Source organism: Anas platyrhynchos, chromosome 3 (genome assembly GCF_047663525.1).
Source record: "Anas platyrhynchos isolate ZD024472 breed Pekin duck chromosome 3, IASCAAS_PekinDuck_T2T, whole genome shotgun sequence".
Taxonomy (NCBI): domain Eukaryota; kingdom Metazoa; phylum Chordata; class Aves; order Anseriformes; family Anatidae; genus Anas; species Anas platyrhynchos.
Genome location: NC_092589.1, coordinates 44,708,885 through 44,734,297, shown reverse-complemented (window position 1 = coordinate 44,734,297; position 25,413 = coordinate 44,708,885). Strand labels below are relative to the sequence as shown.

Genomic DNA, 25,413 nt, shown 5'->3' with positions numbered 1-25,413 from the left:
GAATATTTTTAAAATAATCATTAGAAAGAAAGAGAGAAGGGGAAGGAAAAAAAAACTATTAATTTTCATTTGGAGAAAGCTTTAGCTCTATAACAGGGCTTGTCTTTGATGCAAAAGTTGCTAGGAAAAGGAAGCACAGAATGTTAGATGCAGTTTGCCTGGTGCAAAAATGAGCGTAATTTGGCCAAAACATGTATTTTATTGGGCATCAAGGACTATTGATTGAGAGCATCGCAAAGGGCACAAAACCTTCCATAGCTCTGTAGCAACACTGACACCAACAAGGAGGGTTTTCAGCTGAGGCATGCAGTGTTTTGCACAACCCCTTCTCGCTGCATATGGCATTTCAGATGGCAGCTGTGACTTCCCGAGAAAGATCTTGGAGCCTTCTAGGTCAGCAAGTCAGGTGCCAGCGCTGTTTTACAAGCAGCAGGGCCCTGTCGGTGCTGCCACCAGTAACCTCCTCTCCAAAACCCCTCCTTCACCTACAGTCCAAGCACTGCAGTGAGCTTGCTGCCTTGCTCGTGCCTGAAACTGCTCCTAATTTTACGCTGCTGCTCCTGTCTTTAAACATACACTCAAGGCACACTTTCTGAAAACCTGTCCCCCTGCACCTCTGTGTGTACACTGCATCGATAATGTGAGCGCTGTGCAAATGCTTGCAGAGCAGAGCAGCATATTTGGTGTAAAAATATTTAAGAGCCAAAGGTGAGTTAGAAATATATCACATGTGCTTTCCAGGGGAAGAGGTTAATTCAGCAGTTTAGCTGGGACTGTGCAAGGAGCAGAGAGAGACTCCAGCTGTATCTGCATGCCCTGCAAGATGGTCTGTTTAGCGGTATCGCATCACCCCAGCAAATTTCCATTGGCTACTCATGCCTCAGTGCTGAATATTATTTCCAGCTTTCTGTGAAAATAGTAACTTTTGGTGGGTGACAATGTGTACAGTAAAACTTGTAGATATGAGAAAAAGAACTGCAAATGGTCTAGCTCATATTTTAATTCCAGCTCCTGAAACTCTGGTAAATAGCATGAGCAAGCTTTTGCCAGATCACCACTGTGATGCTCTGTTAGCTGGGTGCTTGCATTTATCGTGACTCCCCCCTACACACACACATACCCAGGCACCTTCTGTAAGGTGGGTCTTTTAATTCAAACACGAAAATAATTTTAAAGCAATCCACTGCCACTCTATTACGATTATGTTCTCTGCTACTGAATCTAAGCCAAGGACTCTGGGGACAGCGAACACATTAATGTTCTTGGAAAGTCATTTAACATATGTCTCTTTCCATTTAAACCCTGCTGATCACTCCAAGGATTTAATTTTCCCAGCCATAAAATAAGCCTATGATATCTAGTTACCTGGTTTGTGGATAGAGATGGTTGCAAGTAAAGGACTTGAAGAGTTAAGTAATTAACAAAGAAGACCTTCACCTGCCACAGGGCTCACCCTCTGTGTGAGGACATGGTGTGAAGACCAAGCTGAGCAGCTGAGACGAGCACCTGGTAGACCCGCTTACGTGGCCAATGAAGACAACTGCAGGCACAAGATGGCTGTTGAAAAACACTGTGGGTGAATGGGACATCGCCCATGCTTTGTGGGATGAAAGCATGAGGCAGATGAGATGTGGTGGTGGGAAGAGCACCGTCACCCTCTGCAGCACCGTCATGAGGGCTTGGGAGAAGGCGTGACACCGAGGAGGCCCAGGGCAGGGCACACAGTGGGGAAGGAGATCAGAAATTTGTGTTGACGGATGGTCAACCCCCTATCTCAACACTATTAAAGCTGACACCACCATCCATCCTGGATTCAAGCACCATAACCCAACCACCAGGCATCTCTCCACCCCTGGCTGCTCTCAGCTGACGCTTGTTGGAGGGCAGGGACGTCTCCTGTGCAGATCTGTGCTGCTCCCCTCACAACCACAGAGCCAGTTAAGGACTGCCTCTCAGTGCCACGACTCAGACAAAAATCAAGAGGCCACACTTCAGGCTAAGTATCTAATTGCCTTTTCATTCCCTGGTGCTTAATCATCAGTAAATACAGGAATAAAACATAACAAAGGGCAGCTCTGACATACCCGAATAGCTCCCTGCTCTGGTGCCCGGTCTGCACACCAGCCACTCTGCCCTTCCCTCCCCCTCCTTGGCCAAGGTGTCTCTCCCTCTTTTAGGGTCCTTTTTTAGGACTTTAGGACCTCAGGCACATGCTTCCCTCCCTGCCTGAGGCTGTCCATCGTGCACAACCACTGCCAGAGGCTACAGCCCAGGTTGATTTCTTGTAGGGCTTACAGAAATCTCTCCTAAAGCAGAGGACGAGAACAGCTCAGCTCCTTCACACCCTCGCAGGGCAAGGAGGCTGCGTGGGATTGCTCAGGATCAAAGGTGGGTTCAGTGTGGGACTGGCCACAGGCAGGGCCGGTCACAAACACAGATCCCAGCACAGATTTCTGGTTATCCAACAAGTACTTGTCACGTCCTGCAGGATGGGTATAGCATGTGGCAGCCCAATTACAGCACGTGGAGCAGGAGGTGGCTGTGCCATAAAGCAGTAGACAGTAATTAAAATTAGCCTGGGGAGGTGGGGGGGGAGCATGGAGGGAGAGACTTTAACTCTTCCTTTTCTTTATTCTATTTCCTATGTTTAGTTCCTTTCCCATTCTTTTCCTCGGCTCCTTTTGTTACTTTCCCAATCATCACGCCACGCTTTTGCAGCCCGATATTTTCCCTGTTGGCAGGGAAAATCGCCCTTCCCTCCAGGCAGGGGCAGAGATGCTGGAGGGCAGCAGCAGGGCCCCCTGCAAGGCAGTGACCCCACGAGGGCAGCCCCAGATGCCCCGCAGGCCCTACGAACGCCTCCCAACCTCGGAGCCTAACGCTGTGGTAATGCCGCCTGTGGTAACAGCAACCCAGCGCTCCCCGTGAATAATCGCAGAATTTATTTATAGTGACAAAACGAGAGGGCCTTTTATGCAATATTCACTAAGGTTACCCAGGTCAATAGCAGCCTAGTCAGCGTGACTCATCCTGTGGAATTAAATATTTTATACATAGCACAGTGATCGGCTGCGTCTGGCTTGCCTTCCAGTAACTGCCTTGGTCTCATTTTCCCCTTTTTCTCCCCAAAACAGAGCAGAGAATTCAAAGCGCCCCGTATGGTACAGCATCTGGTTCTCCTTACTCGATGTCAGACAAGCGATCAAAGATGCAGAAGGAGTGCTTGCACTAACGCCGTCTCTTGAAATAGCTTTGCCTGGTGATCTGTAGGAAATAATGGCCTGCGTGTAGGACGGGGCACCCCGCAGGCTCCCAGCCGCTGCGCGGGGTCAGGTCGGTGCCGCTCTCACAGGAGGGTTGCTCCAGGGCCCAGGAAGCTGAGCAATTCATGCAAGGTCGCTGAGAAAGCTGAAAAGCAGGGCTGGGGACAGAGTTTAAAAGCTCTGAGTGCAAGACCCCACAGGGAAATTGTCTGCAAGCTTTCAGGGTTCAGACGGCTGAATAGAAAGCGATGCTCGCCGGAGCCTTTTGCCCTGCCCTGACACATGCAGAAGGAGCTGAGCCTGCGGGTCCTGCCCCGCCGTCCCAGCACAGCTTCAAGGGAGACGTGTGAGAGCATCCCCCACCAGCAGTGTAGGTGGTGCAAAGAGCAGGTGGGAATAAAAGTGTCAGGGAAACAGCGCTGTTAGGGCTGGAGGGCTGTCCGCACCTCAGGCCCAAGAGCTCTGCAGCAAAAAGCTCGGGCCAGTTGTGGGAGAGGATCCGAGCAGAGCATCAGCGGGGTCCCAGCCCCACAAAGACCCCCAGAGCCGTGCCCATGGGGTAAGAGTCACTGCACACATCCACCAGGCTGAGCAGGCACGGGGCAGAAAGCTCAGCGGCTGCAGGGCCAATGCGAGCTCTGCAAGTGCTCCTTAAACGTGCCACACAGGAGGCTTCCCAAGAGCGCTCAGCGTGAGGGCTGGGGCCATTATTCCCCACTGACATGCGACTGTGAATGTATTTTCATGGTCTCTTTCTTTTTTTTTTTTTTTTTTTCCCCTCAATAAAATTGGCCAGAAGAGCAATTACATTGAGACAAGGACTAAATTGTTTTGATTTAAGCCGTTCCCATTTGGAAAGGGGCATTACTGGAACAATGGATATAATAAAGCGATACTTGTTTACATGACTTTTCCATTAGCAGAGGAGAATTTGTGGGAGGTGTAAACTTTTCCAGACATTCAACTCGAGCTGCTTAATGAAACATTTTAACTAAAGCATCAGGGTACGTAAGGGTGATTTACCACAGCTCATTGCTTCGTTGGGGTGGCGCAGAACATCCTAAAAGAGTGTAAGCAACTGATCCCATAGCCTCCTTCTGCACATCTGGGTACTTAGCAGGTCATGCAGACTTCCCTGCTTTGTTACCCAGCTCCAAGCCCAGACCTCGGTCACCATCTCCAGGAGGTCCACGGCAGCCCCACCACATCTGCTGAGGGAAGCAAACACTTCGCTCAGAAGCCTCTGGTCACGGGGCTGGGTCCTTCGAGGGCAGCAGGGCGCCTGTGTTGGTGGAGGCATCGTTGCTGTGTCAATGCTGTGCAGACGGCAGCGGAGGTCAGAGTTGGTCGGGATGCTCCCGTATGGTCCAAGCATCAGGAAGTGCCGTGAGGAAGCATCTCTTGCTCTGCGTCAGGTATCGATCCATCACATAGCTGCTGCTCGTGTAATTAAGTCCCCAGAGCGGATAAGGGAGAAAAATAACTTGGGAAAAGAAAAGTATCAATAGCCGCAGCTGAGAAGTTAAAGGGTTTTATGGATTCAGGATGCAGGAACAAGCACCGTGAGCTTCTCTTATGGAGAAACAGACATTTCTGACACACACACACACACACACAGCCAACACCCAGAGGTCAGATTATGGTCCCAGCCATTTCAAATGGAGTTGTAAACGAGAGGAGCTCATACCCTGAAGTTCAGCCTTTGGGCATATCTTCAGAAATGCTGGCTTTTGCTGGGGAAATACTGAAATTTCACCACACACAGCAGCAGCCCATGGCCATGGGTGGCCCTGCTCTCCTGGGAAGGGCGAAGGGGCTCTGCTCCAGCACTAGGACACGTTTCAGACCCACCGAGCTGAAGTTCTTGGGCTTCTCACAGTTTTCCACTACTGTAAATTTCTTCCAATAATGAGCTCTGACTGCATCACCACCAGGCTTGAAATCTGTGTGCATTTCTACCCTAACAAACCCTGCTCTGCCACACAAGTAGCCCGGCAGCACTAATTGCTCCCATTAGCTAATAGCGCTTGAATCATCTTTGTGGGTCAGCTGTGAGTTTGTGCACATGACATTTACGCGTGGCATGGGAGAGGAGGTCCCTGCAAATACAATTAAAGAAAAAAAAAAAAAACATGAAAGAACAAGCAACACTAAAGAGAAATGAAATACGAGAAATACAAGTGATGAGGTGACACCAGGGTGGCCAATGCAGCCCTCTCAATTTTGAAGGACCTAGTGGCCCCACAGTTCTTGCATTTGGCCCTACAAAACAGAGAAACTCTGCCACAGGAATAAATCACAAGTGCAGCAAGCTGTCCTAGGAGTAAATGTACGAAGAGCTCAATTTGTCCTGATGGATGGATAGACAGTGTCACAGTTCACTTCATCTGACAGGACTAAGATTCGTACACAGCACAAATTGATTCAGAAAAGTGAAGACTGCCATGTGCTATTACCGTTACATTTGATCTTAATAACTACGTACTATAAGCAGATTTTGGTGCCGGGCTTCTTCAAGGAGAAAAAAAAATACTAAAAACAACAACTAAGAGAAGCCCAGTGCATCTGTACACAGCAGGAATCGAGCCCCCTGAGCATGCTCCTGTTGAGAGAAGACTATGATGGGTGAGAAGAATCACATTAAATCCTGTCCCATTCTCCCCCTTTCGTCCTCTCCCTCCACCCCCATCATCGCAGTGCTTGGTACTCCTAGAGGCTCTGCTAAATGCAAGGGAAGGAAGGCACATAGTTTGTGCTGCGTGTGAATCCAACATTGTTACAGCTGTTAATTCTTCTTCTCCTGCCCTGTTTACGGGAGCAGTTCTGGTTTTGTTTACCTTCTTGTCACACGAGGCAAGCGGGACTTTAGGATTCCTATATGCTCTGGCCACTTGTCACGGTTTCTTTGCCTGGACATGCAGAATAGCTGCATCCCCGAAAAAGGGGGATTTAAATTAGAAGAGGTATCACTGAGGAGTTAATGCAAGGTAGTTAACCCTTCTTCTGAATAGGAAAAAAGGAAAGAAAAAAGAAAAAAAAGAAGGGAAAAGACGGCGTTAGCAGGGAGGTACAGGTTACATCCCTCGTTCCCTTGCCCACCACACAGCATACGAAATGCCAGACAAAACATCTCCCAGGTCCCGCAGCCGGCAGTGGCAGCTGAGTGCCGGGAGACGTTTTGGGCGGCTCAGGAGAAGCCGAGCAGCCTGGCACACCCTGGGCTGGTTTCTGTCCTCGGAGAGCCCACCCCGGCCCTGGCTCTGTGCCCACCTCGCAGTGCAATGGGATCCTGGCTGTGCCACTGCCGGTCCTTTTGCTGGGAGTAGAGCAGCCTCCCATGAGGAGTGGGGGGAAAAAAAAGACATATTTGTTTACATGCGATCGCTTACTGAATGTATCTGCTTTTTTTCTTTTCTCATGAATGGCTTTTATTTCTTCTTGGGTACTTCCTGCCAACTGGAGCAGAGGTGAAGGGAAACAAATTTAATCCGGGTGTTAGCAAAAGTCACCCTTTGCAACCAGAAAAGCCATAAACATCGTCCTTTTCCCTTTTTCTTCCTCTTCTCTTCTAAGCAAACAATCACATGCAATCCACCGGGGAGAGTGATTCACCATAAAATCTCTCTGTTTAATCAGCATGCCCAAGAAGATTGTCGTCTTCTTATAATTACGTGGAGCACATAAGTTCGAAGCCGTGCTCCCTCCCAGTCCGAGTGAACCGGGAGAGGAATCCCTTGGAGTCCCACGCCCCGTATCTGACCGGCAGCCTCATTCCCTAGTCACAAAGCTGAAATTAAATTCGGTGTCATTGCCGCCAAGGGCAAGCAGCCTGACACCAGATTATCAGACTCCTTCCCACCTCCCGCTCCTCTCCTCGGCCTGCCACTTGTGGGTGTATATACACGTACACACTCCTCTCTCTCTCTCTCACACACACACTTAGCCCAATTTCCTTATCTACGTGATATATCACCACTGGATTTTGACAGCTATACAGGTAGGGGCTGTGAGCTGAGAATCTGTATGGAGAAAATATTTAGCTGCGGCGTTTCAAGATAGAAGACGAGGGAATTGGAGCAACGTAATGAAGAGAACGGCAGCAAATGAAAAGATGGAGTGGATAAGTAAAGAAGAAAGAGCCTTTAACAAAAATGCACAACAAATAGAGGAATGCAAAAGATTGTTTCTATGGCAATGTAAGAAAGACTGCAAAACTGCTGTCTGCAAGCAAATGTATTTAAAATGAAACATGAGGTAACTGAGGTAACAGAGCCTGTGTCACTGATGGCAAAGCACTTTAGCAGCAGTGAGCCTCCAGCGTCCCCTTCCCTTCCCACCGGCTGCAACACGAGAGCACGGCCACCACAGCTCGGCTGGGGGACTTGTGGCGGTGGCCCCACAGCTCAGGTGGCCAGGCTGCTCCTCGATCCTCGCCAGGAAAAGCCACCCTGCCTCTTTCTCACCCACCCCTCAAAAAAAAAACAAAATACACAGCCCTGGAGGCCCCTTTCCCATGTGTGTACCTGAGGTGTCAACTCGGCAGCTTCAGCCAGTCCCCAGGGGATCCTCACGGGATGGGGCCAGCCTCTGAGTGGGACTGGTGTCACCTGCTGAGCCCCCTCTTTCTCCTGCCTGAGACCTGAGGCAGGCACTTGCTGGGGCTGTGAGGCTGTGTGCGCGTAATGTGCCATAAAACAAACCGCGTTACTTTGCGTATAAATTGACAAGTAAATTAGAATTCATTCTTAGGTCAAATTGGCTGAGATAAAAGCTGAAAATAGCGAGGAAACGCACTCAGATATGTCTACCTGTTGATGAACCTGTTCCTAATCCACTGCAAGGAAAAAAGAAAATTAAAAAAGAAACCCGAATTTCCTCTACACGACCCCTCTCGCAGAGCCCGTTTGTCTGCACTAAATGCTGCTGGGGGGGGCCTAAAGCACAGCAAGGGGGCTGTGGCAAGGCAGAGGATGTAAACAGAAGAGCAAAGAGATTACTTCAACACAAATTCTTATCAGTTTTGCTATTCAGTGCCTGTCTTTCAGCGATGTGGCATTTCGGCTCCCGAAACTCTATTATGCCCTATTTATATCCATTTTCTGAATGGTAAAAGCTGTAACCTAGCACCTCGGGCACTGGGCTGAGGCTTTGAAGAGTTGGGTCTGGCTTGTCACTGCGTATGCAGCCATAGCAATGCCTTTATCCAAAAATCAGGGATAATACATCCCTGCTGCAACCAAAGCCAGCTTATGAGATCCTCTTGTGTGGGCCCTTTAAGTGCCGAGGGCTTATGCTGCTGCATGTATTGCCTTTGAATCAAATTCAGCTTTCTTTCAACATGACAGCTTATTTATTCTTAGCGCTCTTATTTGTGCTAATGCCACTGTCATCTATCAAAATGCAGCTGGTGTCCGCTGTATTTCTCCGGTGTCAACCTGAGGAAAATAGCAGTGAATTAGGCCCTCTCCCTTCAATTAGCCACCTTTGTTCCCACGAACACTCTGCCTGGATGTGCTTCCCGCTATACTGACCGAGCTGCGGAGCCTTCCCGCGGCAGCCCCTCTCCCCAGGCTGTACGGACACCACTTCTGGCTGCCCACGGTGCTCCTTGCTGCAGCACGACTGGATACCGATGGCATACACAAGGAAAGGAAGCGGTGCTGGGGCCTGAAATACTCTGAAGGAGTGATCCCTTCTTTGATTTCTCAGTCATCCAGGCTTTGCTTCACCTGTGTGTTCAGCAAAGCTACCCCCAGCCTGCTGTTAGGACGGGCTGACAGGCACCTTTCCTGCTCACAACAAACACCCATGCACGGCACATCCAGAAACACATCAAACTCTCCTTTCCCATCCCCTTCAAGTTCAAGGTTTGTTTTTTGTTTTTTTGGGGTTGGGGTTCGGTCGTTGTAATCACGGCCCTTGTGGAAGCAGTCTGCCTGACAGCCTTGCTGACTGAAATCTGCTGTTTATCCACAGAGCAGGAGCGGTTTGTGCTGCTGAAGCTTTCTTATTCACATCACCTACATGCCGCGAGTCTGCTTTGAAGAGGCACCTCTAGGGGTGAAAGCATACTTCTGTCTCTAAGCTAAATTCAATCCCTGATCTCTTTGCAGAGACTAACAACAAGGGAGACATTTGGCATGATTGATGGGAGCCAAATGAATAATTCATGGCAGATCATTTATTTTGATGAATTTTAGCCTCTTTTTCTGTTTGCAAATTGTCTGCGAGTAGCTTATGAACATCTCAAATGTATATGGGATTTGAAATTAACTGCTGGATACTTTCCGGAAATAATTCCTAGCCAGCAGATTGCTCACCAACCATTCAGGGGAAGCATTTGAAATTTCAAATTCCAGCCACGTCGATTAGCTTTGATTGCTCTCATGAGCCAGAAGCTCATCCACAACACTGGTGTAAATGCAGAGGAACTCCGCTGACTATGCTGGAGCACGATTGCAGGTTTACTTTGGTGCTACCAGCCTCAGAATCTGCCCAGAGAACATTTCTGTTCTCCAGGCAGGTAGCTAACGTTTTAAATCAAGTGTCCTCAGTGACCGGGAAAGGAGAAAGTAAAACAAAATAATTATATGTTTACATTTCTTTTCCATGAATCACAAAATATTTTGCTCCAGTAACTCTCCCTGCCAGTAAATACCCATATCCTTAACATGCCTGGCTATCAGTCAGACACCTGTCATTTCTTACCTGATGCATTCCCCATCAGTTACCGTGACTTTCCTCCTTCTAGAAACCCATTAAATGAGTTTGCTGAGGCAAACCCTGAACCAGACTCCCCATCAAGCTCTGTTTTATGCCGGTGTTGCCAGCTGAAGCCAGTGGTATAATACTGGTGGGGTACAACGGGGAACCACACTTGCATCACACATGTCACAGTGAGCGCTGGTCCCTTTTGGTGCCTAAGGCTGCCTGGGTGCAGGGCCAAGCTTGGCACGGTGCAGACTTCATGTCCCAGTGACCCAGTGGACCAGGTACCTGGTACAAGGCATAAAAGGGTGCCTAATGCTGTCAGAGGGGGAACATCCCTGCCTCCAGACCCCAAACCTTCCTGACTGAGAGGAGAAAGGCAGGGAGGGGTGAGGGACAAGCCGTGTCTGTGACCAACAGGATGAGGCTGAGGTGGTGTGTTTGGGGCCAGGACCAGATGTGGCTAAAGCAGAACAAGGACAGAGCACCAAATTCAGGAGCAGTAAGTCTGGGGGAACCCAAGGGACAGATTGTGTATTTTGGGTGGAATATCTCAGCTTTGCAAAGGGCGATGCAGTCTCCCAGGGTGACAGGAGGAAGGAACTTTTGCTTTAATGTTTTAATTAGTCTTTTAGTAAAGCAGACCAAGAGAGGGCTGCAGTTAATGGAATGCTATTTTGGGGAAGCAGAAGAGAGAGCTCCTATTGGACTGGGTACATCTGGATACCCTGTCATTCAGTGAATGCAGTGTCACCTGGGCCCGGCAGTCCCTGTGCCAGATTCCTGCTGGCTCTCTGTGGACCACCAGGTCTATTTTACACAAAGCAATGAACAGCCAGGCAGCCAGCAGAACCTGCCACACAATTCACATCAGACATGCCAGCAGTGAAAGGCTAAGGCACCTAGCCCCTGAGCAACAGTTGTCACTGCGAAGCAGGCAGATAAGAGCCTTAGTTAACTGAAAGCTGACAACCTGACTGAAAATCCTCTCCAGTCAGGTTCTCTGGCTTCAGTGAGGCCACAGCTACTCAAAAGTCAAAACACACTGCTCCAGCCATGGAGACAGAGCCCCGTCTGAGCGCTGAGCGACAGCTGGGTGTTTGTTTCCTCCAAACCTCTCTGCAAACACAGCACAGGGAACATAGGAAGCTCTCCACCGATGGCAGCCAGCAGCCAATGCTGCTCCTTCTGTACCTTTTCCCACCTCTGCCCTTGACCCTCACAATTACAGACCTCTGCTGGCCTTCTTCCATCTGCCACGGCTGCGTTTCACCACGCCTGCTGCAGCCTATTTGTTTTCTCACCCCGTCCCGATTGCACCAGAATCCGCAGGACGCCGGAGGAGGAGGAGGCAGGTGCCAAACACGAGCGCCCTTCGCTGGAGGGCTGGCATGGGTAGAGGCAGGACGGGGGTGACATTTCCTCACGGCAGAGCCTAAGCTGCGTGGCACTGCTGGCCCACCCTGTGCTTGCGTGAGCCTTTCACTGAAAAACTAAGCTTGTCATTGCTGAAGGCTTTTTGGCAGCCAAGTCTTAAATATAGATTCTAATCACAACTGCACATGCTGTACGATCAGCCCCAAAACTGATTAACTTTTACATAAGCTTATGTTCAAGGGGCAATTCAAGATGTGGGAGCTGGCACCGGTTCAGGGCCTGAGTTGGTGTCTCTACGCTGCTCATCCCATAAAAACAGTGTACTGCATGCTTAAAGAGAACCAAATTATATATAATGGGAAATTAAGATGAACAACCATGGAATAGCCTTCATAAATTAAGTAGACCATCAGGCTGTATTACATACACGTATATATGTACGTATAGTGTGATGGAATGAACCGCTGTGAAAATGCTTATTTTACTGAACACAGCCTTCATGTGTTTTATTATTCAGTAGTCTTATTTCACCAACAGGGGGGTTTTCATTTCATTTTGAGAAAAATGCAGGAGGGAATAATAAACCACTTCAGTCCATATTGTTCCTGTAGAAGGAAATGGATGGTGCGGGAAAAGGAGGCATTTGTCAGTGGATGTATCCAAACCCATCACCGAGGTACGTAGCTCTGTGAGTTCAGCTCAGAGACATTGCAGTAGATGTCTGTAACACAGCTAACATCATAAGGGACAGCAGTCGTACCTCAGCATGTAAGCAGGTCTACAGCCAAGGTCCAGCAAGAAAATTCCCTCTGGAACTGAACTCCAGAGAACTCTGCACCTTCCCTTGAAATGCAGTCAGAAGACAAGGAGTTTGACTCGATGGCCATTTGCTCTGTTCTGGTACTTTAATTGTGCACTGTGAGTTTCTGGTTTTCCTGAGCAAATGGACATTATTTTCCATGCAATCTTCCATGCAAAAATAATCCCTTTATGGGTCTGTAGTCCCCACTGGTCGTATTTCATATCCCAAGCCCCCAGCACTTCTCACTGACTCCTGGTACACTGAAAGTGAACTGTAAGGCAGCTAGTGTTTGAACAGCTGCCAGGAAGCGCTCCTACTCACAGGGCTACTGGCTTTCTTTCCCAGGCAGTGGGTGCTTCATCTTTAAAATCAATCTGATGCATTGGCACAAGCCCAGCGAGTGTTAGTCCATCTGCTGCCTAACTCTCCCGGTTTGTTTGCAGAGGCTTGCCATCAGCTGTTCAAATCCCTCCTTTTCCCCTCCAAGGAATTTCCTTTTTCCCCCCCCCCCCCACTAACTCTCCAGGATCCCAATAATCCCCACTTCACTTTCTCTCTCTTAATCAGCCTCCAGAAAGCCATGGAAAGGAGCTTAGGAGCACACGGTGCAATTAACAGTACTTCTAATTTAGCTGGCATGGTGATCACAGTACAATGGGGTGGGTGAGGCGGGAGAAACCCAGGTCTCTGCGACAGTGCTTGGCACAGTTAATCCCCAAGCCAAGCATTATTTCTCCATGGGGAGAGAGAATAGGCTCCCGCTCCCCACACTTCCCTCCCTCCTGCTGCAGTTAACAGCAGCCTACAAATCATGCCTGGTAAGAGACCAGGAGAAGACCCCATTGATTATCTGCTGCCTGCTCTTTTGGTGCATGTATCAGGAATGCAGCTACTGCAATTAGCCAGGAGAAGGGGCAGGAGGACAACCAGGGGCTGACCAGCTATGAGACATGGTACATCAGCCTGGGACCGTGGGGAAGGTTACGTTGCTGCTGTCTACAGTAACTTGTTCTGTGGCTGTTGCCTCCAGTCTCTAAAGCCTTAGGGGACACGGTTTTCACAGCCCAATGTGAACCTTGAGCTGCCTGGAGAGGGACTTTCTGGACCCCCTGCAAAGGGTGTTGAAGTGAACGCTGGGCCCAGTGCTGAGCATGCCTCAGCAAAGTCAGGAGGGAAATGCCAGCCATCTGTAATTTCACCTGGTTGGAATTAGGTGTCTGATGGAGGCACAGGGCCCTGCATCTACACTTCACACTCCTCCTCACCACCCTACTGTGGCCTCACCTAGGGAGGAGACCCTGCCCCAGCCACCTAACACCTAGTGCTGCTCAGCCTCTCCCTGGCATCCCAGCTAGCTGCAAGAGGAGGATCTCCTGCGTGGCTCGGCTCACCCCTGCCTGACCTTCCCTCCCAAATTCCCCTGGGAGAAGCACCAGACAGTTTCTCCTTCCCTTCTCAGCACAGAGCTGAGGCGACCCCAGCATGGGCAGGCTCTGACCGCAGCCCCACGGGAGAGTCGCTTGAGGATGGCGCTGGCTTCCCTTTGCTTTCTGGCAGGAGGAGGGCTTCTCGGTGTCAGGAGCACCTCCCCTGGGGCACAGGAGACACAGGGTAGGCCGGGGTAGGCCTTACCAGCGTGTATTTTCTCTCCCTCCCCCCTCTGGTGCTCGTGGCAAAGCTGTGTGACACGGTGCTTTGGTCCCGATTTGCAGTGCTCCTGCTGCTCCGGCCCTGAACAAAGGCAGCCATTCAGCCCCAGCCGCACAGCGGTTTCATGCTACAGATGAACATCTACCATTGTCGCCAGGACTGCAGCCCAGAGAAATTAGATGCAAATTGTCGTTGTTCCCAAGCACAGATCCCCACTTCTTCAGCCCCAGGAGCCTAACAAACACCCTCTGTGCTCCCCATTTGTTCTCGGCGTATCACCTGCTTGTCAGCTAATGCTCTGCTAGGCTGTGGATTTAGCCATGGGCACAGCCTGGTTGTGTGTAACAGCATAGATACTCTCTTAGGGCTGTAGCTGCGTATGTATTGTGTACAATGGGAATGTTTCAAAATAATTAAAAAAAAAAATAATCTCAACCAGGGGGTCAGCAAGCAACATGGGTAAACGCAGGAGGTTTCCTGTTCGTGAGGGAAAGGCATCGCTGCTTCAAAGCCTGACCATCTACAGCTGCTCCACAGCTGGGGAAAGGCTGATGCTGTGCCTCCAAATCCTGATGCAAGAAATCCTGCATCTCCTGCCACTGCCTCTTGTATCCAGGAATAAGAAGATAGAATTGATCCAGTGAAAGTCAGGCTGAAGCTCAAAGAAAAATTTCCATTGCATTAGTCTTCAAAGGTGGGAAACAACTTGCTGAGGATACTGAGAATGCTCCATCGTTTGGAGCACTTAATCCTAGGACAGAGGAAAACAACACAGAAGGAAAAACCTTTCTGATGGTACAGGTGAGACAGTACCCAGTTTACCAAGACACTTCTAACAAAGCAGAGGCACCCATCCCGTGAGGACCCAGAATACACAGACCCCAGGACCCACAGAGAGCTCTACCATGATCAGCTGGATCTCCTTCAAACACAACCTGAAGTACACCCTACCACAGCGCCCTCTCCTTCTTTTGGCTGGATCACAGATAGTATTGCAACAGTTCAGTCTTGCAATAGCAAGGATGAGCCTCTCAGGCTCCAGTTCAGATAGGTGAGTTGCTATAGCTCACAAAACATAGCTGCTGAGCTGCACTGGCAGGCCGCATACACTCCTGGCCTATCGCAGAAGTGAGATAAAATGTATTTGCTTAAATCATTTTCATTGAGGCTTAAGTAAATACACTTTACTTTGTATTTGGTCACTATGCGCTTGCCCATCTGAGCCTCCAGCTCACAGTGGTTTGTGTTTTCAGACCCACAAATTGCAGGTTGGAGCCTAGATGATGATAGTGCTGAAGGCCATGATGTTTTATCAACACAGGGCACATGACCTGCACAGACCTGTCAGCTAGGCCACCACTTGCATGGTTACATCAGGATTATCAGCACATATCTGATCAGCTCTATCCACCACCAGCCAGCATGTGCCTCTGCACAGCACCAACATTCAGGTCACCAGTTATGCAATTTGTGAGCAATGAGGCAGAGTAATATGTGATATAGAATAGATGAACCTGCAATTGGCTGATGCATAAAATTAGCTTTATTTAAAATGGCCAAATATGGGTTTTCCCCCACATTTAGAAATCTGCACATTAGCTTATTGGCTTCCTCACACACAGAGATTCACTCTCCCAGCACACTGGGGGAAAACTCCATTTCCATGAGTCAGTTCCTGTAGGGAAAGCACAGAGCTGGATACTCCCTTGCCAAAAGGAAATGATTAAAGCCATAAATCAGCCAAAACCATATGGCATCAAACTGTTGGGGTCCATTACCCTCCCTCTGTTAGGGTAGGGCAGGGTTCTTGCAGATGTTGAAAATCTCTTGGCCTCCAAGATGTGGATTAGTCCATTTGTTCAATGCTTAGATGCAGAAACACCCAACCCAAGACAGGAGGAGCAAGATGATCAGCACAGTAGCATGGCTTCATGCAGCTGGCATGTGCAAGAAAAGCTGTCACCAGACTGACAAGTGGCAGGGCTTATGCTTTGCATGATGCTGCAGAAGACCCATGGGAACTGTTGTCACTGGAATCGAAGAAGGTGAGGGCATTTCAGAAGATGTGCATTGAAAACACAAGTTGAAAATATGTGGGACATTTAGAGCAAGTTAAGCGGCTCAGTGATCTGCTATAGAGCCTGCCTTCCCCTCAAGTGCCCTGATGCACCACATTAATTTCTCAATTTAACATCTCAGAAACCTGAGAGCTATTGACACAGTTGCCACATCGTACTGAGGAGCATTTCACACGAAATACCAAGCTACAGCTTTTCTTTTCTTTAACAAACACAATAGCCTGCATTTCTGGAACCCATGGAATGTTGTACAGCAGGCAAAAATTATTTCTGTAATTGGTATGCAAACAGAGGAAGTGCACGAAGGGGTGAAATACTGCAGATGCTGCGATACAGCCCTTCGCAGGGAAGATAAGCGGCCTGCCAGAGATGACCGTGCCCAGCTCCAAAGAGTAGAACCAGGACAAGATAAAGGCTCATGAGCCAAGGTATCCACAAAAGCTGAGCACAAAACCATCTCAAGCTTTGGTCAAAGAGCAACAACAGACATTACCTTGTACAAGGCCACAACACAAGGAGCCCACACTCACCATATCCCAGCTCATGCTGCAGTTGCTAACAGGCCACAGCCACGCAGGGCTCGTGTCCAGTGCTAAACATCTTGACAGGGAAGAGCAGCGTGTCCTGTGGGAATCCAGGGCAAGGAAAGTGGAACCACCCACACCGTAACGCATGCCATGCAGCCTTCAAGAGCTGCTTTTCAAAGCTCGGGAAACCACAGCTCCAGCTAACATCTGTCAGCTGCAAGAAATTAGTCCCTCTGTTACTCACCTGCATTCTGCATCGGCTCTAAAGGAACAGGAAAAAGGGGCTGCCCCTGAACTGCCTTTTTGTTTCAACCTGTCCCACTCTATGCTGCAATTCCCATCCCAGCTGTCTCTCATACCAATAAAATAAAAGCATTCTTGAAATACTAAAAATAGGAACAGCAGGGCAGGCCATGCTTTGAACTGGGCTGCACTGGGAATTTCTACTTCTGCTGTCTGTGTGTGACTTGAACATTTCCTACTGGCTTCAAAACAAAATCCAGAAACATACTTGTGTTTGAATCCCTACAAGTTTCATTTTAAGACTGACTCGAAAGGATGGATTCCCAATCTATCTGGTTCCCAAACAAGTGTTATCATTGCATCTTTAAGCAGGGAAGCCTCAGTGTCTCATTTTCTTCTCATTCACTGAACCAGGGTGAAAGCTCAGTTCTAGCTACAGAGAAGAAGCTGCACAACAAGCCCTACAACCACAAACTTCATTTCACTCCTTTTTTTTCCATTGCACTCTTTTTCTTCCCCTCACTCTGCTGCACAGTCAGAACACTCCCATGCTGCTGCAAGAAAGAGAATCTGTTCTTGTGCCCATGGCCAGGTTTTAAAGCCAAAGTATGCTCTGCCGTCAGAAATACGGCTGCAGCACTTCTGGCTATGCTTTGGCCAGCTTTAATCAAGGTAGCTGTAGTGGCAGCACCTGTGGTGCTAGGGCTATAAGGGCTAAAGCAAAGGTTGCACCCACAGCCAAGGCTATCAGGTAGCCAGGACTGAAGCCTGACTTTTCAGCACTTCAGCATGTGGGACATCAGCTGAGATCTTGTTTGCCTGCTGGTGTTGTGAGTGCCTCCAAGTGACTGAAGTCACTTCTCAGCCTATTTGTTTGTTTCCCCCACTCCTGCAGATGGCAGGCAGGCAGTGGCAAACTCTCCACAGCCAGAAGTGCAGAAGGGAGGAGATGAGCTCCTGTTACAACCAGGCAGGTGGTTAAAAAGGATCCTTCCATTCCTGCCCTGACACGATTTTAAGTCAGCATTTTTTTCCTTCAAGATTTCAGACAAGCTTAGCTTTTTCAGTAAAAAAAAAGATGACGACAAACATGTCTTGGTCTGACAGAGTTTGAGTGAAGCTGTCAAAGTGTCAAATGCACATTAGCCAAAAGAACTCTTACCCTCCAAAAAATTGCTCCATTTGGCAAGCCACTCTCCATCAAAGCAGCACAGGCATACGACTTGAACTTTAAATTAGGCATTAAGATGTATAAGGATAGGGCTGATTGTTTATGTTGTTTAATAAAAATCTACAATCAGACTCATAACATTTATCCTGGATGCCACCAGCTGTAGCATTTTACTCCCTTACTACTTTATGGAGCTCAGTAACTATTTGCGCCTAACTGCAAATTTACATTTGCTGGAACACAGCTCCTAGCTATGTTTTTTTTTTGTGAATTTGTTGTTGTTGTTACATCCTTCTCTACTGTATTAAACAACACTCAAATACCTGGTCTGTTGCCCTACAGAAGTATTTGCATACCAGAACTGAAAAAAACATCTCTTAGTCTCCTTTCTGCAGCGATTCAGTTTATAATTCTGAAGGCTACAGATGATATATAGTAGCTGGCTTCACAGTTTTAAAGTCTTTGCAAGCTTAACCAATAAAATATTAATAGATTTTTCTAATTAAAATTATTGATATCACCCTTGTTTTTCACGGTGTTGATGTTGGTTTAATAACTACTCAGAACACACCTCCTGGCCTGAAGAGCTTAATGTCAAACATTGGGCTTGGTGGAAGACATGCTGCAACTACCCACAGGTTATTGGGCTCACTACAGCCCTAACTATATTAAGCTCAATGGACTGCAATGTGGTACACGAGAGGTCTAGCCAGACGATCTAGTTTGTAGTCCCCCCCTGCTTATAAGCTTCTGGATCTACATAAACAGGACAGGAAGAAGACAGAGGTGAAATCATTTAGCAACCAGCAGAGCACTGCCCAATATACAAATCACTGAACTCACAGTGCAGCACTCAAACCTCTAAATCACAGGGCCTCAGCGCTTTTGTGGGGGTATGCCCTTATTCGGAGCAAACATTTTATGTCCTTCCCCCAACGTTTACTATAATAGTAGGAGCAAAACCAACATATGTATGGTAACATCTATATACCGTGCATTTGTATGTGCTTTGAGGATATAATAATATTTGAGGGGTAAAGATGGGGATGGAAAGCAAGATTTCATTCGTTTTAGATTAAAATTTTCAACCTGAATAGAAAGGTGACCTGCCACGATCTTCTTTCATGACCTTCCTCCACCCCCTGAGTCCTGCAACTCACCCACTGTGAAATAACGTGCTAGATTATACACTAGTTCTCATAGAAACACTTCAGGCATTGAAAGCATACGTAATTCAAACATTTAAATAGGCTTTCTTCACCTTGCAACTGCAAGCTATTTCTACATTTTCCTTTCCTGCAGGTCCCCAACATACATGACCTCCTTTTCTGAAGTTGTGTGTGCTGACATAAAGGTTGGATAGATGTGTGATGACACGGAGGTTAGGGGAGACAGAAGCAACAAAGGCTGCACAGATGCCAGGTGGGAGTTGCAGGGGTAGGTGGAATTACACCTAGAATGAAATTGCTCCTCTCTTTTCGCAGTGGAGCTTTATTTACCTTTGTCCCTTGTTCTTCCCATCATCCCTGTTCCCTTTCATGTCTTGGCTATTAACGATATTAGGAAAATTATTCATTCGATTGCTTGTAGAAGCTGCCCAAAATAAATACATTCCACTTAATAAACCTTCTTAGCAGGAAGGAAGGGGAGAATGCCTAATTAATGTATTAATGATTATAATGCACTTTGAAGATGAGAAGTGCCATGAGTTCTAAGGGCATGTTTCCGCCCTCAGAAGTCCCTGGGAATCGTGTGCAGAAGTTAATTCTGAACATTACCACTACTGCACTCTGGCAGGGAAAAAAAGATGCACGTACAACTGCTTCTCAGGGCCCTGGACCTATGTGTAGAAGTTGAACCATTTTTCAGGTACTGCCTCTGTGTTAAGACAACATTGCTTTATATTCATCTCCAAAACCAGGAATGAAAGAGTGCTAGGAGGAACCATTTAATGCAATTTATCCACGCTTTGTGGACACATGGCCCAGCTGTAATACCATTATACTTACCCAGAAAGAACAAGTCGAAACCTCAAGGCATTGAAGTTCAACACTACCACTCACTAATGGATTTTCCCCACCCATGTGTGCTCAGCCTCTCCTCAAACACGTGCTGCTGGGGCACAGTCCCCTTGCTAGTAGGTGAGAAGCGAAAGATCTGGTGCTGCTCCTACAGCAACAGCAGCTTAAGGCAAAAGCGAGGGCAGTAATACCGTGAGAGATGATAATCCCTAGCTATTGCAAGGAGAGAGCGTTTGGGTCAAAGGAGATTTCCAGCTGGTGAAGTTTCCATGGTTTAGGAACAAAAGTATTTCTCCTCACCCAGACAATACAGCACAGGCTGAGATCTGAAGAACAGATTTGCCCCTTGCTGCAGTAAGAAATCTGCCTCTGAAGCAAGGGAAAAATAAGTAGCTTAGGAAGTCTCTCAGATGTCACTGCACAAACAAAATATGAGCTGCTAATAACAGGTTTCTTAGACACACATTTCTTTTGGATGTGCTACCAGGAGGCACACACTCTAGGCTCTCCCTGTTACGGGCTTGGGTTATGAAACCATTAATGAACGTACTTGAAAATGTCAGTTTGAAAGAATCAGGTACCGGCAGCACACATTTGCATAGCCATCTCCTGAAAACACCGAGCGGTCTCGACAAGTCTGAGAAAAGAAAGTAAAGCACACATTAAGAGAACAGCAAGTTTCATGCACGGCTAGCGGGAGGACAAAAGGGGCAGGAATTAGGCTGTCAGTCTACACATTTTCTGATAATCACTTGGGATATGGTGAATAAACGCAGGGATGCTGTACTGCTCACCTCTAGCACAAAACAAAACAAAGGAGCTCGATTCAGCTGGGAACCCGTGGAGCACGTTGTGCAAACCTCCCAAGTCCTTTCTAGGGAAGACTCTCGTCTGTGCAAGGGCCATAGAAAGCACAGCCTAGGCAACACAAGTGACCTGCAGCAGATCCCAGGAGCGAAGCCAAACAAAAGCTTTGAGCTTTCCTCCCAACAGAGAGCTGAGAATCAGCTGCATCTCTGTGCCCTGTTGGCAGGAACAAGCAGCAGTCCCTTTGTTGGGACAGACAATTATTTATTTTTATTTTTTTAACCAGGCTAAAATCAGCACCTGTTTGCTCTAGTGCTTCTCCTCAAGCGATGAGTAAGGACGGGTACTTTCCCTTTTGGGCTGACAGCCACTGAGTCAGCCCTCCCTCCTGAGTTAATGCCCTGCCCGATAAAGCTGAGGCTTCCCCCGTGCAGGCCGTGTAATTCACCCAATGGCAGCAGCTGATCAGATTCGTTTTTATGGATTTTTCCGTCTGTGTCATAACATGAAAAGTTGATTATTTTGTAACGTTGGCATTTACTTTTCACTCCTTTTCCCGGGAAATTAACAAAGAAAAAAAAACAAACCCAGCAATACGATTCCCTGAGGTTACTGAAGGGAACTCCCACAAGCTGCTCTAAAACTGGCACGACAAACTGAACAGAAACCAGCCTCTCCTCCCTGCAATGTTGTTGCTTCTCCCACCCACTGTCTCTCACACCTGGTGGTGTGCTAGGACAGCGAGTGCCCGCTCACAGTTCACACCGCAGCACACGATGGAGGTCTGTGACCAAAAGAGGTTTCTAGGTGCTTGCAATACCACAAATAAAGCAGCGGATGTCTGAGATGCTCTGAGAACCAGAAACAGCCTGGTTTTCAAAGCTGCTCTGCTTTCTGCTTACCAGAAGCTTCTTTCTTTATTTTTAAGCTGCTGATTTCCTACCCGAAACCAGATTGTTAATAAGGTCAGCTCATCAGCAGAGAACCCTGGTAATAGTGTGACTGCATCCTGAGCCTCCTTCCCTGCTCTTTTTCTTCTCTCCTTTCTGGCAGCAGAAGCAGCCCATGGCCCTCATCCGTAGGACAGTGATGCTCAGCTTTGTCCCTGTTCCCGAGAAGCCCCAGCACAGCTCTGTGAATGTCTGCAGAACGAGTCCCTCAAGCTGGGGCTAGAGAAATAAAGCAAAGGCTGCCTGAACTTAGCACAAAACTCAGCTGCTGCATGAATTAGCAGGGGACACGTCCCTGGCTTCCCTCTCCTTTTCCTCTTTGCTTGCTTTCCAAATCCTCTCCTCTCCACTGGCTATCAGCAGAAAGACTCCTCTCCTCTGGCTGTGGGGGAAGAGTTGAAAAGATGTTACATCTGGAGAGAGATGGCCCAGGATCTGTGGCATCCTCCCTAAATGACATCTACTAGAGGGCAGGAGATCTGTGGAACATTTCCCTCCGGGAAGCAGTTCTGAATCTAACCTCAGCAGGAAGCAATCAAACCGATGCCAATTGCTTTGGGGCATAAGCTGGTCTCCATCAACCTTAAAAATGCCAGGACTGTGTCAGAATCGGGCTCTCCTATACCTAGCAAGAACCAAGCAGCTGCTGCTGCCAAACTGCTGCAGGCCTGTACCTCTTGCCACCCCATCCTTGCGTAAGAAGATGCTGCAAAAGACCAAGTGAATTTTGCCATTTTCTCTCCTTACTGTCTTTAGAAATAAGTACACAAAAAGTCAGCGTTCTTCTGCATGAAGAAAGGGCTGGCAATACGGCATCAGCACCTGGAGTACCTTAATTTATTCTTCCCAAATTCTCATGAAGAACTGATGAAGAGTTTGCTAGAGGGCTCTCCTAGACTAAAAGCTGTGAGAAGGTCAAAAGGACACACAGTTTCACAAATTTTCCAGGCTTGAAATTTACCAACCCCCCTTTTTTCATATACTCTCACTCACATCTGACAAATCGTACAGTGCAGATGCAGTAACACAAGCATCCTCCTTTTTGGGAACTTGAACCATTTGCCGGATACCTCACTAATCATCCTACAATGGGAAAACAGCCCCGCCAGAAAGTGATACAGTGGCACTTCTATGCTTATTATTAAGTCATTTTGCTGAAGATAATTAAAAAAAATATATCATTTTTCCTCACTTGCAAACACTGCTCAAGACACAAATGCAGTCCCCATCTGAATGGCTAAAATCCACTTTGAGTAGAAAAGCAATTATGGCAGCTCAAGGCAAGTGTCCTCACAAGTCAGTACAACACAAAAGCCCCTTCAGTCCCACTACGGCTACCATCACTGCCAACATTTATTGGTTCAGTAACAATGACAGGCGAATCTGTCAGAGTCCTCCTTTGCTCGTGCCATTTTGTTTTAACCCAAAAGTGAAGCTTTGGAAGGAGACGTCTCTTATCCAAGCCACAGCCCCGCAGCAAGAAGAAAATCAAATCTGACATTTCTGGACCCATTTCAAACTCAAAGCAAAGTACTCGGTACGTTGTCTCCTCCCACCAGGTAAGAAAAGGACAAATAACTTATTTGTAAATGAGCAAAATAAACCATCTTGCACTATCATCTTTTCGGGTATTTCTATCCTATAAAGCAAGATAAACTAGGAATCAAGCTCCACCCTCAATAAGTGGAAAAGTCTGACGATTTTCACAGCAGCTACATAAAAATAAGGGGTAAGGAAAACCAATGTGATGCCTGCCAGTTGTGACTGTTTTTCTCACCCATCCTGTCTCTTACTTCATACCTGGGCTGATTTGGGCATAGGGCAGCCAGGTTCAGGTGCTGCCCAGACCTAAATAAAACCAGCAACCCCACGTCACAGGCTCAGCCTGGGGTGCAGCCATCAGGACCCTAAAAACATCAGCCTGTCAGCAATACCTATGTGAGGCATTTCTGCAGGCATGGTAGCACGGAGAGAAGCCCTCGGAAGGGATGCACTGCGTCACAGCTGGAGCTCTGGCCAAATTGAAGTCCCAAAAGCCCCTAAGGCAACTGAAGCTCAGCTGGGAGGCAGGTGGTAATCCCATCCTTTAGTCATGAGACGGGGCTTCTGCCAAGCCCCCTGCCCGCCTGGTGCTCCGAGCTTTCAGCTAACCCAGCCTGGCAGAGAGGACCCCAAAAGCAGGAGCTCCCGAGCTGCTTCTGTACCTCTGCAGGATGGCTCCATCGTGCGACAGCAGAGGAGCTCTGCAGCCCAGTGGGAACGCGCTGGAGAAAACAAAGCCTGCTTTCTCAGCAGGTGGTCCTATGCCAGTGATTTAATTTATGCGAGCTAAAAAGCCCAGAGCAGCTCTTGGACAAAGACCTAGGATTAGCAAGTGAAATGCAGCCTTATTTTTAACCCCTCTGTAGCTTCCACGCTGAAACGCGGCTTTGTGCTGGCAAATTGGGATGGTTGGTCTGGAGAAGGGAGAGGGCTAAGGGATAAGCAGCGGTTGCATAGACCGCTTGAAATAAAGGTTTATTTGTGGCAGGGTTTCAATTTCGCATTCATTCAAGCTCCGCGTCCTTTTTACAGCGAGAGTTTGTTCCTTCCACCACCGCTGGCCGTAAAAGGCACTTACATGTTTTCATTTCCGAGCCAAGTTAAAGCTGAGAAAGATTAAGGAGTTAATACTGATGAAATAAAACTGATACCAGCACTTTACCTCCTGTAAAGTGATGAGTAAGATGTTATTTACGCTGTGGTCTACACTCAGGGAGCTTTTGAGCTGCGTGTGTGGCTTGCAACCATATGGCTATATCGGGGGAGCCCTGACACTTACAAGCCAGAGCTGCTACCTCACTTCCTTCCTCCCACGCTTTAAACCTAGCTCTTTTTTCACTACTCTTTCCAGATCCTCTCCCACTGTCCATAACCCTCCTTTTACTAGTGTATCAGCAGCCTTCCCTTCAGCACAGAGGCTGCGCCCAGCTCACACACATTTCCCTTCTGAAACCTACCAGGTACTTCACTGCCCCACAGCCCCGGGGGCTTGATGCAGCTGGAATTGTTCTTCCAGTTCTGCCCCACAGCAGTGTTTCAGCTTTGAAATAAAACAGAGAAGTGGCACAGGACAAGCCAACAGTGGCAGGCACCAGGAAGCTGCCCCAGGCAGTGCTTGGAGCCACCCGCCAGGGACCTGCCTCTGCTCTGCAGCCAGGGTCCCAGCAGAGGTTTGTGGTGTGCCAGAAGCACCCAGCCAGGGCTGCAGCCAGCAGGCAGAGCAGGAGGAGCTCCAAGGCTTTACAACATCAGGCACCCAGGTCTAGCTGCCCCACAGCACCGCTCACTTTTTCCATCTTTGCCATGTGGAGACTCTTGTGGCAGCCAAACTTCATCCTCTGGACTGGTGATGGCACTCCTCATGTCCCCAACAAGAAGCTTGGAGAAAAAGCCTGGATGCTGTGCAAAGACCATTCAGCAACAGCCGAAACACTGGCATGTTACCAACTTTTAACCACAAATGCAAAGGCTGCCACCAAAAGAACTGCTATAAAGAAAATTAACTCCATCCCAGCCTGACACGGTACATTCCAGCCTTCCTCCACATATATTTTAACACAGCTGATCACGTTAGAGTAACGAGGCCTAGCTACTAACTGTGTGCACATGCGAGGAGTTCCAACACTTAGGAAAAAGTTTGGATCTTTACTCTCTACCATTCTCAACACAATAATCTTCAGTAGTTTGGCTAATGAAAGACAGTTATTTGATGAAGCTTCTACAGGCTCAAGTGTGGTTAATTTACCACAACTTATTACCGTCAGCTGGTTTGCT

General features: G+C 48.0%; 1 long non-coding RNA gene across 1 annotated transcript; it reads right to left on the bottom strand.

Annotated features, from left to right (window-relative positions):
- Positions 1 to 2,919: 2,919 nt before the first annotated feature.
- Positions 2,920 to 25,167, bottom strand: LOC119716534 (uncharacterized). The gene is made up of 2 exons (XR_005264712.2): positions 24,927 to 25,167; positions 2,920 to 5,362 (listed from the first exon to the last, which is right to left on the bottom strand). It is a non-coding gene; the product is annotated as an uncharacterized lncRNA (long non-coding RNA).
- Positions 25,168 to 25,413: the final 246 nt, after the last annotated feature.